This window comes from Ochlerotatus camptorhynchus, unplaced genomic scaffold, assembly GCF_037179485.1.
Source record: "Ochlerotatus camptorhynchus isolate MF236.1 unplaced genomic scaffold, CSIRO-AGI_Acam_v1.1 ptg000137l, whole genome shotgun sequence".
NCBI lineage: Eukaryota > Metazoa > Arthropoda > Insecta > Diptera > Culicidae > Ochlerotatus > Ochlerotatus camptorhynchus.
Window position 1 is genome coordinate 1,916,442 of NW_027040627.1, and position 15,922 is coordinate 1,932,363.

The 15,922-nt window shown below is 37.3% G+C and overlaps 2 protein-coding genes and 1 non-coding gene across 5 annotated transcripts in view; 2 read left to right on the forward strand and 1 right to left on the reverse strand.

Annotated features, from left to right (window-relative positions):
- LOC135700502 (uncharacterized) overlaps positions 1-15,922 on the forward strand; it is a 430,325-nt gene that overhangs the window by 192,621 nt on the left and 221,782 nt on the right. The gene's annotated exons all lie outside the window — the stretch shown is intronic.
- LOC135700489 (uncharacterized) overlaps positions 1-15,922 on the reverse strand; it is a 325,126-nt gene that overhangs the window by 189,791 nt on the left and 119,413 nt on the right. The gene's annotated exons all lie outside the window — the stretch shown is intronic.
- On the forward strand, positions 14,294-14,366 carry TRNAR-UCG (transfer RNA arginine (anticodon UCG)). The gene has a single exon. It is a non-coding gene; the product is annotated as a tRNA-Arg (tRNA).

The following is a 15,922-nucleotide window of genomic DNA, read 5'->3' on the forward strand; positions in this document are numbered from 1 at the left end:
GTTTACAAAAGCAATTGCGCCCAAATCTCAAAGTTTCCCGGACTTGCAATAGATGTGTAAGAATATATTACAACAAATGTGTGCTTTATTATTTCTATATGCGATTGATTTCAAGATGTAGTAAAAAACTATGCTGAGTTTTGTTGCCAGATTACTTAACCACTATCGCTACTAATCTTGGATCTAAGTAAATATGTAGGTACGACACTTATGATATGATAAATAATGGATTTCATTGTTTACCATGCTCGAAAAAGTTTTCTAGAGTTGCACAGCAGCAAGGTATTTTATGCCTAACGTCCATTATGCCTAACGTATATTATACCAAACGTCCATTATGCCTAATGACTTTATGCCTAACGTTCATTATGCCTAACGTCCGTATGCCTAACGTATTTATGCCAAATGGGGTACACTCCTCATGAACGACGTCTTGGACAGGCAAAGTATTGGGTTACAGATGGTACGTTTGCCACAGTTCCTTGTTTGTTTCGGCAACTCGTCACTGTTCATGGAAGTATCGCTCCCTCACATCAGCAGACGGTTCCGCTAGTTTTCATTCTGATGACAACAAAATCAGAATCGTTGTATCGAAAAGTATGGTAGGAAATCCTGGAAGCAGCAGGTATGTTTTTTTGTTATTTAATGAAAAACCACAGAATTAACCATTCTTGATTTCATGAGCTGTTCTTTGGCATCATATTTCACAAATCACAGAATTCACCATTCTTTATTTCATGAGCTGTTCTTTGAGGAAAACCTTTTCTTCTTTGACTTTTGCAATATGTGTGTAAGAATATATTACAACAAATGTGTGATTTTTTTATTTCTAGATGCGATTGATTTCAAGATATAGTTCAAAACTAAGCTGAGTTTTCAGTGTAAGATTACTTAACCACTATCGCTACTAATCATGGATCTAAGTAAATATGTAGATACGTCACTTATGATACGATAAATAATGGATTCCAAACTGTGCTTATTAAATAAACTATGTTTGTTTAACTTGTATCATTTTTTATTCAACACTAAGCCTAATTTAATCATTGTTTACAGGTTTACAGGTTAATCAGGTTTCTAGAGTTGCACAGCATCAAGGTATTTTATGCCTAACGTCCATTATGCCTAATGACTTTATGCCTAACGTCCGTATGCCTAACGTATTTATGCCTAATGGGGTACACTCACTGTTATCTATATTCTGATTAATTTGAAGAACTTATGAATTTGTAATATCATATTTTTTTAAGGTTTAAAGCATTGACTATTTTCTCCGTTAATAGTTGTAATAGTTAAAAAAATACATTCGGTTTGTGTTCTGACTCAGCTTAATTTGAAAACACGAGACTGCTGAAAATATTCTATTTTTGGTCCCAATTTGATCTTCACCGAACAAAGAAAAATCTAAAAACTTCACAACATTCGAGATCTTCTAATTTGATACATTGTCCCTAGCCAACCGGTTCCTCTCAGACTCATGTTTCACCTTGCACGGATGAACGAAATGAACGCAAAAATAGGAGCACATCCCGTTTGCTTGCACCGTGTGGATTGCTTGGAATAAAATTAATAAAAGCAATCGCACGTGAGCAAAATTCATATTTCCGAAGGGATTCCAACAACGTTCCAGCTTTTGCCAACACAGCAACAGCACAGGTACTTTTTAATGAACGAAAACATACGATATCAACCCCCGTCACCCACCGTACTTGTCCTTCATCGCCGTCACCGTTGTCGTCTAAGAGCATAAATTCAATAAGCCAATCTATGCACACAACACTTCTCACGCGCGACGACCGACCGGGATCCCACCGAATTTCCGAACTTCCGTGTGCATTCCATTAGTCATTAGTTTACCCCGGCGTCGACGGGTCTTTCCCAGAGGGAATCTTAACCCTAAGAAGGAAGGGAACGATAAAAAAACCGGCACCCGGCAAAAGCACACTTCCATGTTTTATTCAAATATTTGATTTTTCGAAATGAAATTAATCAAACTGTAAAAAAGAGAGCGGCGAACGAACGATCCCGTACTCCTCCACGGTCTATTTGGAACGTACCTACCTACGGAGTAGCGGGCATCTAGCCGGCGGAGAAATTAACAGGATCTTGCACCTGCTTCTTGCTGTGAGGAGCAAACGAACGGACCAATGAGCGAAACGGCCGAACGGACGACGACGACGACGACGGATGACTCCACTCCGGGACACGAACTCTCAGAATCAGAAACTTATTAAACTAAAATTTGTATGCATGAGTTTGCATGCATTCGAAATTACAGCAGGGAATTGAAAATCCATGTTGTGACATTCTGCTCGGTCGTGGTGGTGGGAGGCACTTTTCCTAGCCTTGCCAAGATGCTATTTTTATTTGCTCTGCTTTTCTGGTTTTTCGTTTCTTGAATTGGTTTGGTTTGGTCGGGCTGATGGCAGTCGTCATATAGGCGGTTTGGTGGAATGGGAAAGCAGGGACTGGGGACAATTGGCCGTACCCAGCCAAGAAGTGAGCGACGGAATGTTTAAATAACACTGTTGTATGCAGGGCTCATTGCCATTGATGGAAAAATATGATTTGCCATCGTAAATTTGTGGACGGTCGCCCGTTCTCTCCCGCTGGGTCTGGGGATTCCGTGCTGCTGCGGTGTGATTGTCTCCCAGCAGGGTGAATGTCTTCCGGGGATCAATTATTTGTTTTATTAGAGAAAGTCATTTGCACACTCTCTCGTCGGGGTGGTGACAGACAATCGGTATTAATAGTACCTCGGTGGATCAAATCGATATGGAAGTCAAATCTGTGACAGAACATTTCTCTGACAGATGACATTTTTTTAAAGGATTGTACGTAAGTGAATGAGAAAATAATTAGGTTGGTATTGGGTGCTACATGTTGAAAACAATATTTGCAATCAGTTTGATTCATAAACTAAAATATGAGGCTTAGAGATCGCAATAAAAAATTTAATGTTTATGTGGAGAATTTAACGAATATCCACACAGAAAAAAACCTAAAATTACTATCACATCAAAGAGGATGCGCTTCAACCAAGTCGAAAATAGTCTGTAATTTTTAATGGTACAAAAGGAAAAAATAGTACATTCAATGCTAATGATTTTGAAACGATCGAGAACAGCTATGTGAATTTCCTATTCATAATTGCATGATTTCCGTTTGTTACGTTATTACATCTGCATTTTGGTGGGTTCTAGGGTATTGCGTATTTATTTTTCATTTATGTTTGAACAAACCAGTCTAACAACCAAAAGTACAGTGAGGGCTTCGATCAAGGTAGTAAAAAACTCGGAAAAATTCTGGAAAATCCAAATTGCACCAAAAAAAGATCACTCATCAATCAATTTTATATCACATACACCATTGCATAAACTGTTTTATACACCTCTAACAACGTTCAAATAATACCTTTCACTGTAGTAAACTTTCAAAACTCATTAAAACGACAAAAAGTTCCTCTCTAATCTTATTTTTTCCCTAACTCGCAATCAACGATACGACGAATGAACTGTTCGTTAGAGTTTTGAAATATATTTTTTAACAAAGCTTTGCTGAACCCATACAACTACGAGATCTAAACTTCAGGATAATTTGGAGTACTCGATATACTATGTCATTGTAACTTCGTATCCCGCATTATATTGTGGCGCTCCACGAAGCTCTAAGGGTTCACAAGATAAGTCGACACATTGAATACCTGTTTGAGTCTATAGAATATCAAAATCTGTACTCCAGCTATTTTGGAGAACCTAAGATGCTTTTCCAATTCAACTTATGTCTCACAAAGCTCTACGGAATCGTATACTAAATCAGGAACTCGCACAAAAGTTGGTTGGGAATGCAAAACACAGCCTGGAAAAACCTTTAAAATCAGCCTCTTTTTCTTCGGCAACCTTTCCATTTGAACTGTGTGTTAATCTGCTACTAGAAATCAATTGTATCAATTGTAATGAGTATGTTTGATTTCAAGAAAAAAAACTGTCAAAATCCGGTTTTGCTGAAGCTGAAAGATTAAGCAATCGTTTGAATACATTCAGCAAAGTGTTTTGGTGAGAAAATGCAGTGAAATTAGTATAAATTTTGATTGTCGAAAACAATCAATGGGTGCCGAAGGCGACATTTACCCTTTGTAACTAGTTTTCTTGGAGCACGCAAATTGTTTCTTGTTTTTCTGGTGGCAAGCTTTCTTTTAATTGATGCTAAACCTAGTTGGGTCCAACACAATTAACCTCCAACTGGATTGGTGCATCGCTGGGTGGATGCTGAGTTCAGTTGAGTCTAACAAAAATCAAACTTCTTCGTTGGAACGTATTTGTGTAAATGCAAGAATGGTAAACAGTTCAGAGAAAAGAATAATCTTTCTGAATACTTGTGGTTCTAGTTCCTCATTATGTGCCTAACTTAACCGCTCAATCAATGAGAATCCAGGAATATGATCTTGATTGGATGTAAAAATTATGATTGCTTTGAGTAGCATGGCTATGATTGAATATTGAGTTAAAGGTTATTGGGCAAACAATTACCACTGTGGAACCGTATTTAGGTGGAATAAATTGTTTGTGCCTAATGCATTAGTTTTATGTATAAAGAGTCTTGGGAATGTTTTTTTTTTCATTTATTTTGGCCAACCATACAGTTGATGAGTTCCAAATATTAACTTTTAGTTATTCGAGTTAGACAAAGTTGTAGAACAAGTTATTACCAACAAAAAAAGATAGCACCTTACCCAAGCAACATTGCAAGTTTTATCGAGGTTGTATAGCATTCTACAAGCTTAAATCATGCTCTACAGAACCCTTATAAAACCAGAAATGTTACTTGGGTAGTTTCGTCGACAAAAATGTGCGCTAAAAAGTGTCTAGAACATATTCTGTATAAGGTACACCGGAGCAAATTAAAACGCACGGGGAAGTTGAAACAGTAAGAGTATCTCTTAGTGGATTAGAAATAATCGCACCCATCGTTTCAACTTGCCCCGGTGTACTTTACGAGAAAAATGTATTCAAATTTACTCTAAAACACGATTTTTAAGGAGTCACCCTACACATCACATATACTGTATTAACAATATACACTCTTCGATTTACCTTACATCCTGTTTGATACACCATCTATCGTCAGAAACGGCAACCAACATGCAATTAATTACAGCTGAGGGGTGAATAAGTTGCAATTATTACGCATGAAAAATATATAATTACATTAATTACATCAGGGAAAAAAGCTACACTCATTCCTTAGGCCTGTAGATAGCTATGGGAACACGAAAATAATTGTTTGGACAAGTTTTGATTTAAATCTCTGTTGTAGCATTGAAGCATCGCTCGTAATGTTTAAAGAATACATAAGTTGTCTTTTCTAACTCAAAGGCGCGCTGGTTGACTGTCTCGTGTCTCAAAAAAAAAAAAAATGAAACAGTTAACTACACATGAATTTATGTACAATTTTCAGTAAAAAATACGCTATTTTAAAAGTGATTTAAATGATTTCAACAAAAATGCCCATCACAGTTTTTGCACCGTAGTTAAATGAAATCATGATCTTTCGAATGCATCTAATAGTAAATAAATTCATTTGCACCATTTTTAAATATAAACGTTTGAAAATAACGTACTTTTCAGTGAAAATTGCTTTTCAATAAAATAAGAAAAGAAGATTTTTTTACATTTTTCAATGTAGTTTTTGCTAACTTCTCCTGGAAGTTTCTTCCGACACCTTCTAGACATATTTCCTGACTTTCTCTGGAACTGCACTGGAAAATACTTCTGAATACTGCTAGAAATTCCTCCCGACTTCTACCAGAAGACTTTCAGGTGTCCCCAGAAGTTTTATCCAGCTTCACCTAGAATTTTCTTCCGACTTCTCGGATTTTTTTTTCAGAAAGTTCCAATCAGCTTCCTCTTGAAGTTTTTTTTTTCATAAAACTAGTGATAGTTTTCCACCCAATGTTAACTTTTTTTAATGAAAATGTATGTTCAAAATTAAAAAAAAATTAGCTGTTTTCCAGGAAATGAAACTTATTTCCCGGGAATCGGATAACGTTATTGTTAGTGATTTTTTTTTCTGGGATGGTTTCCCGGAATGATCCGGATACATACAAAATACTAATCAAAGGAGATATAATTTATAATTTCTGGATTAAAGATGAGTGTTTATATGAAAGATGGAGGGGTGCCAGTTGAATTTCTGCCCTAGCGGAAAGTTCGGAAGTAGTCAGAATCACAACTACTAGGGGCGAGAAAATTGCAATGCTATGGAGGACATGGAGTAAATTGAGGTAAGAAACCGATCATGCACTTATTATCAAACTTTACGGCCATTAAATAGGCATCCCAGTAATGAAAATTTATGTTTAGATAATTAATCTTTGTTCGTGTATGATAACTTTATCGCATTCACAAGTCTGAAAAGATCATTTAATATTTTGAAAATAAGTTCTTCTAGAATATAGAAGATAGATATCGAGGAGCTTGCAGTTTCACAATAGCACATCGCTATCAATCATAGTAACATCCTGGTTACTGCTTGAACTGATTGCTATGTTTAAAATGGGAGATTTTTGCAAAGTTGGATGGTTTTCTTAACCTGGAATTTACCTGAAAATCGGCTGGAAAGTCAGCGAATACATTTTTCTTCACTAAGTCGACACTCTTAAAACACCGAGATCTAAGATTCAGGATAATTTGGAGAACTCAAAATACGTTGTCATTTCAACTATATATCACATGTTATAGATATTATGGAGCTCCAGGAAGGTTTACCTGTTCTAACAGTTAGTCTAGTCGTCGCAGAGTACCTTAGTGTTGAGTCTAAAGAATTTTAAGATTTTTAACACAAATATCTCAAATGGTGCTATGAGGCTCCACGAAGTACAAAAGGCTCGGAAAAAAATATTCAGGGTGAATAAGATTTCTATCAGTTTCTCAAATATCAAGATCAAAATTCCAGGGCAATTTGCAGGATCATATATATTTTGGTTACACAGCTTTGTGTTCCATAGCATGTTGTTGGGCTTAATTAACTATTAAACCCCCAACATCTGATACTGAAAAAAAATCTAAAACTATCATAAATTCTGAACAGATTTTGTATCTATTCAGCTCAGAAAGACCACAAACTCTTTTCAAGTTGTGATGAGTTTTAAACAATTTTGAAAAAAATATTTTTAATCTGAAAATATTTTGAATTAAAATTGGGTTTTTTTACGTTGGGGGTTTGAGAGGTTATACTTTGTTGGGCTTGTAGAACTTAATGATCTAAATTACAGAATAATTTGGAACCCTTTTGATACTGCCTTCTCCTGCTTAGATCTCTTTTCTTGAAAGCAAATTCTTAGTGTTGGAGCAGGTTCGTGATTCCCGTTTAAATTTAACTGGCATTAAATTCGATGGGCACTCCAACTATCCTGAGCGGATGGTTGAGCATCAACTAACACTGCAGTTGATTTCTTGCACAGAACTTGGTATGGTTTTCGCCTAGCCACCACTAGGGGTCACGTCTTCTTCTCAAAGGAAAAACTATGCAAATTGGATTTGAATTTATTCATTAGCAGTCTCCGACAAAGACTTCTAAGCCAAATCGGCAGAAATGTTGACATCGATGCACGAAACTTTGAGACGTACAGTGATGTTCGGTATAACAGCAGCGCATGTCGAAATGGTCAACTTGGGCATGATGTAACTGTGTTGTCTTATGATCAATTGAGCTAAAACCTTAGTGACAGAACAACAAATATTTTCAATTTTACGATTACAAGATACCAAATTTTTGGAAGCCCCTGCCAGAAACTAAGTAAAATTGTTCGAATTAATAGCATTTTTAATTTTTGCATTTCAGCTTAATTTTGAGATTATAATTTTTACATTTCTCAAAATTCAGACAATCCCCACCCAATTAACAAATGTACATAATACTTAAAAATGTTTAAAATAATTCCATCAAATACATTTTCAAATAAAAATCTGCTATTATTTCAAAAATGTTTACCTAGTGTCTCATTTTCCGGCAGGTGCTTCCGAAAATTTGGTATTTTGCAATCGTAAAATTTAACATACTTGTAGTGGCGAATGCTTCAACTCAATTGAGATCTTAAGAGACCAATGCTACAACAAAGTTGTCAATTTTGTATGAAAATCAGCATGCGCTGCTATTATCAGCGGTAGCCAATCGGATTGGACTCGTCACTAACCCTCTACCGCCCGATTTTTATTTTGCGTAAATAATTTTCAATTTTCTCACGAACGATTGCACCAATTTTAACAAAACTTTGTCATTTGAAACTAGAATTCACGAGCTGGTCAATGTTTAAAAAAAATATAGATTCAGTTTAAAGGTCATTATGAATTTCCTTTTCTCAAGGCAACATTTTTTTCCTGAAAATCATAGAGCATATCTTTTCAACACAACTTCACAGAATGGTGTTTAACCGGATAATTCCAAATGATTATATACATTTGAAATAAATAATGTATCTTTTCAATCATTCATACAACGATTTGTGTGGTCGTGGCGCTTTAAATTGACCCCACCAACAGGCGGGCTTGGGCGGGCAGTAGAGGGTTAATGCATCTGAACAAAATGCATGAAAGCAAGAGATTCAAGAGAAGATAACGTAGCCTCCACTATGAGTTTTGATTGATTATGATGAAATCGAGGTGATAGACGATTTCTTGGCTCAGTAGTGACCGCCGATAATGACATCAGCAGAGAATCGTGCTTACTTTGAACTCCGATGGACGCTCCGGTCAAATAAAGCTCGTCGAACCATTAAGTTGATTATATGTATTTAAAACGCTTATTAGACCGATAGGGTAGAGAACTACTTCGGTCTAATCGCCCATTTTGGGCCTATCGAGCAGAATACTTCAAATAAATCCATGATTTCAGAGTTAACAAGTCAAATATGCGTTTGTTACGATACTTGAGTAAATAAGCTACCGAACGAAGTCAATGAGAACGCGTGGTATGAAGGTTTGCACCCATTATTTCCAAAACAAAAGAAACGCTCCGACCGAATCAATTTTCATCTTCCTCCGATAGGCCGATGTGAATTCATTGGCGTTTCGATGGCGTTTCAATGCGTTAGGCCGAGTTTAGAATCCGTAGGCCGAGTTTGGTGTCAAGAAGCAGTGTTAGACTTTTGACAACATCTCAACAATTGGTTTCTCTTTTTCAAATCTTGCGGTACGTGCGGAAAGGTAAATAAATTTGAAAGCCATCAGTAATAATAACATTCCGTTTGGTGCTAAACTGCGCTAGATTAAAAAAGACTAAGTGCGGGTTGTGCTTAATAGGCCGGAAATGAGGTAGTTAACCCTAGTTCTCTACGGTCACGAGACTTCGACAATGCTCGTGAGGTCCAACTCTTGGTGTTTGTTTTACGGTGGAGTGCCAGTGAATTGTACCAGCTGCTCAGAGAAACACCAGACCACTAAAATCTTATGACCAAAGATGAGGCGCGCAGATGCAAGTTGGATCTACCACGTGGAGGGCGACCTGTGGAGGATGGCAATGGGATGTTGAGATTCATGGACCGAGTGTACTTCGATGTACAGCAAAGGACACTCAAGCCTTAGCCTGACTGGTAAGGTGGTAGGGTGGCCCCTGAACGGGGATAATCGGGAGAACTGGGAAAACTGGGAATCGAAAACAACCGGGAAATAACCGGGTATTTGATTGTAATCACCTCTTCGGTATTTATTTAAAATTATCTACATAACAGTGCTGGGATTCTCTGTAGAACACTTTAGGAAGGGAGTTCGCTTTGAGAATCGTTCGAGAACGGTTGTGTGTTTTTGCTCCGCTGCGTGCTTTATTTAATTTTTTTTTAGCTCGGGCTGCTTTGTGCTGGCGTGTAGTTTTTCGGTGCTCGCATTTGAATAGTTTTGTGTCCCGGGTGCGATAATTCAATTTGGAATGGTTGTGCTGATGTTTTACTTCTGTTGCTTAGGTGCCTGGTGCGCTCTCGCTTCCCTTTGTTGCCGGTGTAACTCGACCGCGCTGATCTATTGTTAGGTTTTTTGCGATTGCTTTTGTGCACAGAGTGATTTGAAATAGAAAAGTGATATTTAGTTATTGTGTGGCTGACCAGAGAAAAATATGCGTGGAAGCATCGGGAATGCGCTCCCGGATATAGTAACATTGCATGATTACAGTTTACAGCATATTTGAACTTTGTACCCTAATAAACGGGTACCATATACTGACGATATCTTAGATGGTGTGACCATACCACATAAAATTGGGATGTTATCTCGAATTAGTGGTTAGGCGCATCTTATGGTTTTTGTTTATGCGGGTACGCTGATAGTCATTTCCCATATGGGATCGTGCGCTGAATCCGTGGTGTGGTCGGAGGGAGTCTCGGTGGGATGGTTTTGTGGATGCAGCTGAGATGTGGAATTTCGCCTGATAAGGGTTTGTTGGCACAACCACTACAAAAAAAATTACTTCGCTTAAAAACTTAGCTGAAATCCAATTTCTCTTGGAAATATGCAAAACATTAAAAAAAATAAGCAAATTATTAATTGACAACAATACCACTAGTTTCACTGCAAAGTGGTGTTCAGCTGTTCGAAGTGAAATTTTCTTTCTCACCTCTGGTTTGGCGTTCAAATAGTTGATGTGGCTTCGTTGTAGCCGAAGGTGGTGTTTATGTTTGGTGGACAGACTTTTTTTGAGTGATGTTTCGTTTTTTAGCTGTATCTGGGGAGCTGTCCTATTGAGATTTTTTCTGGCTACATTTTTGGATTCAGCACACGATTTTACATAAGAATCATAGGTCAAACATTGAAGTTCATTTTTTTACTTTTATTTGTAAATATTTGTAAACTAGTATTATCGTGTGTTTTGTGAAACTTAGCATCGTTATCAACGTCACCGTAGGGGGCGATTGTGAATGGTTGCAATAACAACGCGATCGTAGCTTGTACGATGTGATATGAGGGGCTTGGCGGCCTTAGAGCGACCATTTTTGCTTACTGAGCAGAACATCATGAGTTTAATATCAAGCCCCTCATTATTTATCATTAAAGATTCGTTAATCGCTTAATAACAAATAATAATGTGAATACATTGGAATAACATCAAACCGATGATTGGTGTGTTGTAATAAAACGAGCTCGTTTGCCTTGTAGCAAACGCTTTGCTTACTGAGCAGCATATCATGGGTTCATGGGTATGATCGTTAGGACATCAATTCAGCTTATCGTTTACCAAAACGAAACCTGCTGCAATCCCAACTCTCTTACCCAATATCACAGTGATTCCCCGTGGAAGTGCAGAAGTGTTCTCGGCTTCCATCAAAACGAGTGTCACGTCAACGCATTCCTACCGTCAATGCGCGGTCAATGCTCATGCTCTCTGTAGAACACTTTAGGAAGTAACACCACTCTCGAAAACTAATGAAATCTACGCTACAATAATCCTCGTATTTTCAATAATTACCGTGTGCAGTTGCTTTAATTTCTTTCCATAATTCCCTTCCTCGAAAAGTTTCTCAGAATTTCCTTGGTATACGCTTTAGAATTCAGAAATTTTGAGATTCTCTTCAGACTTCCACTGAAGTTCACATAAGAATTGTCTTGGAATTCGTAACAGAATGTTCTAGTATTCACTCCAAAAATTCCATTAATATTCTTCTCAAATTTTCCGTGAGAATTCACTATGGAATTCCCATCTTCCCAACTCTTACCTTGAAATCATTCTTCGAAATCTCTTGAAACTCTCTTCAGAATACCTCTGAGCTGAGCTGAGCTATGGACTGCCACTCAAAATTCTCATGGTATCCTGAAGATTCACACACAATGTATCCGGATTTGATCCGTTGCTGAAAATCTGACAGTTAGGCAAAAAATTAGGTGATTCGATTATTAGAGTAGATCCGGATACATTGTTCTTGAGCATTTCCTTGGACCCCTTTCACAAGTTCCATAAAGTTCCCTCATCATTATCAAGAATTGGTTAAACTCTTGAAACTATCTTTAACAGTAGAATTATTATCAGTATGCTCTAGGAGTTCTGCCTTCATAATTAACTGTTCATTAACATTTGAGAAATATTCTGTACACGGAGAACAAATTCGTTAAGTTAAGATAACAATCCTAATAATTATTTTCACATAGAAATATTGTTGTTTGAAAGAAACCTATAGTTATTCCAACATTAATTTGACCGTCAACTCAAACTTGTGATGCGTAGAGCAGACGATAAGATAGCTGGCTCTCACGCAGATGAAAACGATTCAAATCTAAGTTGAATGTTCTTGTTCACTTTTTTATGATTTGAGCAAAACAAACTTCCTTAATATGTCGATAATGAAGAACAGTTCGTTTAATAAACATTGTAAAATTTTGCTTCCCTAACAATAGTTTTCTTGAATCAACTAAAGCATAGTTGTATTTTGAAGTTTGACGTTTGTTCATCTACTAAAAAATATAGTTGAGCCAACCGAGGAGCCAACTATGGACTATAGTTGTTGCCCTATATATATATAGTCAAATCAACTATTGTTTCGGTTTATCTCTAAAACAAGTTATTTTGACCGGGAAAATAATTGCGTCTGCTATAATTTGTTCTCCGTGTAGGCTGGTTCGTTTCTGGTAAAGAGTGAGAAGGCCTTGATCAGTGTTCGGAAAATCATTCTCAAATCTCATTCAATGGGCCTCTCTGAGAGTTTAAACTCGCGTGCGAATATTGCAAGCAAAACTCATGCTTGAGATTCTCATGCATATTCACGTACTCACTCTCACAACGCCGAAAAATCATTTCAGCTTAAAACTCATAGCGAATTTATTTAATATCCAAGTTGGAACCAGTTCCAACCCGTGCCAGTTCGAACCTCAACCCGCGCCAGGTTACAAAAACAAACGTTCACACTGATGTTTGACAGCTAACGAGAAGACACAATCTTGATAACCGATCCAGGTTGGAACTGAATCAAAAACAAATTCGTTATCAGATAAACCGCTTGAACGTCAATTGATAGCATGCTTATGGATGTAGTGTTAGTTTTCCATCCCCTAATGGAAAAATAATAGTTATAACAATGAATAGCGTCAAAATATAAACAATGAATTTTTGAACTAGAAAATTCATCCATGATTTTTGCCCTGTTGAATTTTGCAAGGCAAAAACTGTACATGGACTATATTAATATGTGTTCCTCGGATCATCGGTGACTTCTGAATTGCATCATCTTATTAACGCACCTGCATTAATTACTTTTCCAGTGCAAGTAAATGGCCTGAATCGAGAGGTATTGCCCAATAGCCGGTTCCTCCCATATATTTTCAAACGTTAATGTTTATCTGCGCCATAATTAATGCTCATTTTATGCCTCATATATGAGCACCCCTCCCGTAATTAAGAGTCATGATTTCCTGTACAGGCCTGTGTGTGTGTGTGTGGTCGACAATCCCCTAAAGGACCACACGCTCACGTCATGCACTACTACCGGGGACGGGCAGCTATCTTGATTCCCGGTTAATTTTGTCGCTTTTAATTTGACCCATAATTCATCGAACGGATCCATTAATTTCAATCTTCCGAGCTCGACAACATCAGCAACAAAAAACCAAACGTGTCGCACGATCTCCGCATTATCAAACGCGCATCTTAAAGTAAAGGGAACTAAAGCTGAAATTAAATTGTTAGCTGGTGTGATTTCCGCAATATCTGGAACTCCGAAAATGGTCGGTGAATGTATACAATATTTGACCTACTGTAGGGAGCCTGCAAAAATTCGTGAGTATGGCTTCAATCTTAATGACTGAGCTAATTTTTGTCTGCCTGCGGCCTTTTGATTTTCTGAATTCCTGGATTTTACAGTTACCCAATACAACCTAACTGTTAATCGTGTCGTTGGCATCTGGACCACGTCGGCCTACGTCATGATGTTCTGATGTCTGACGAAACCAACATATGCGAATGCTGTCTACATTATTTAATTTCCCCTTTCTTTATTTTTTAAACGGATTATTCATATCAGCTTCAGCAGTTTGTTGTGGTTCGCTACTTCGTTCGTTCCCCTTTCGTATGCTATTTTCAGCCTCGTGGTATACCGAACGGTTGATTTTTATTATCGCCTTGCTTGTCTTCGTTTGCTTTACTTCCTTCCTTCCCTTGTCCATTACTTTTTGTTGTTGCTGTTATTGACCATTCGCTACCGGCAAAAAACAACAAAAACTAAACCTGTTGAACGGGTGACGCGTCGACAACGAAAACAACGACGGGGGGATAATGGGCTAAATATAGTCCGTTCGCTTTTGAGGTGCCATCTTCCATCGGCGGCCGTGTGGCCTAATGGAGAAGGCGTCGGACTTCGGATCCGAAGATTGCAGGTTCGAGTCCTGTCACGGTCGACAATAACTTTTTTGCCACATAAATAAAGATAAGGAAAGAGTCGAACGGAACCGAACAAATGATATCAATTAAGTAAAATTGTTCTAATTGATAGAGTAAAGATTGTATTTTGCAATTCGAACTGTATTCCTCAAAAGTGCGAAATCGCTAATAAAAGTGCGCTTTTACGTTGTATCGTCTTGCTGCCTTCTGCGCACTTTTTCGTTATGAACCAAGGAAAAAGTGCGCAGAAGACACCAAAACGATTAAATGTAAAAGCGCATTTTTAATTGCACTTATAAATTAAGGAATTATTATGAAAGTCTGCTACATTTCGACTTCTAATTTTGTCGATATTAGATTTCGCTGTTACCGTTTCTACTTTGGTAAATATACATACATATATGTATATATATATATATATATATATTGATTCATTTTCATGCTTTTGACTACTTTGTTCTTCACGCGCTTCCAGCTGATCATAATTTCCAAACAAAAACAGGTGGTGTATTCGCTTGCCTATCCAGATAAACATTAATTTCAAAAGGTTCTATACCCAATTCTAAATTTGCGAGGTCGTATTTTTCCGCCTACGATCTCCGCATGAAAGTAACATTTGATGCAATTGGTTGGTGCCTACAAACATTTTCTAAGTTCACCACTGAAAAAGAAGATATTGAAAAAAAAATTCCGGCTCAAGTTTAGAGTTAGGTATAAAATCTGAATTGATCTATTCTCTTCATCGACCTTCTCTTTTGTGACTAACTTGACTGTAGAAATATTCCCAGCTGAGCCTAACGTTTAAATTTTACGGTACTAAATACCTTATTTTAACAAAGCATGTAGCCAAAACCGTCCGAAATGTTTATTAATAAAAGAGTAAATCGATGAAGAGAATCTATGCATGCATATAGAACCTTTTGACATGTTCATCTAGGATCTATCTCCATTTCTAGATAAACACTTCAAAAGGTCCTATCTGCATTGATCGATTCTCTTAATCGACTTTCTCTTTCGTCAATAATTCAGCTGCAAAACCTTTCCCTGTTGTATTTGACGTTAGGTTAGAACCTCCTTTATCAAACTATGTGGTAGAATTAGCGCGAAATCTGTTTGCATAGCAGTGGTTATGAAAAGAGAAAGTCGATGAAGAGAATCGATCAAAGCAGATAGGACCATTTAAAATGTTCATCAAGATTTGTCAATGACAAAAATCGATTAACTTGATTCGCTTTCTATCGCGACCTTGAAAGGTTCGAAGGTGAATTCTCGATTAATTTTCAATGAGGTCCTATCTCCATTTGTTTATTGAAAACTCGATAAACTTGATTCGCTCTCTACCTCGACCTGAACGGTGTATTTGCAATATTGGTGCATACAATCAAAATTGTGCGTATCATTATTGTAAAAATATTGCGCTGCTCGTAGTAGAAAGGGAATAAAGTTAATCGACAAATAAGACCTATTCAAAATTAATCGAGAATTCAGTCATGAGTGTGTATGCGCAAGCGGATGGAGCGGAGCACGATTTGCGGTGGTATGAAAGATACTAGTACCTACTAGTAATCTCTTT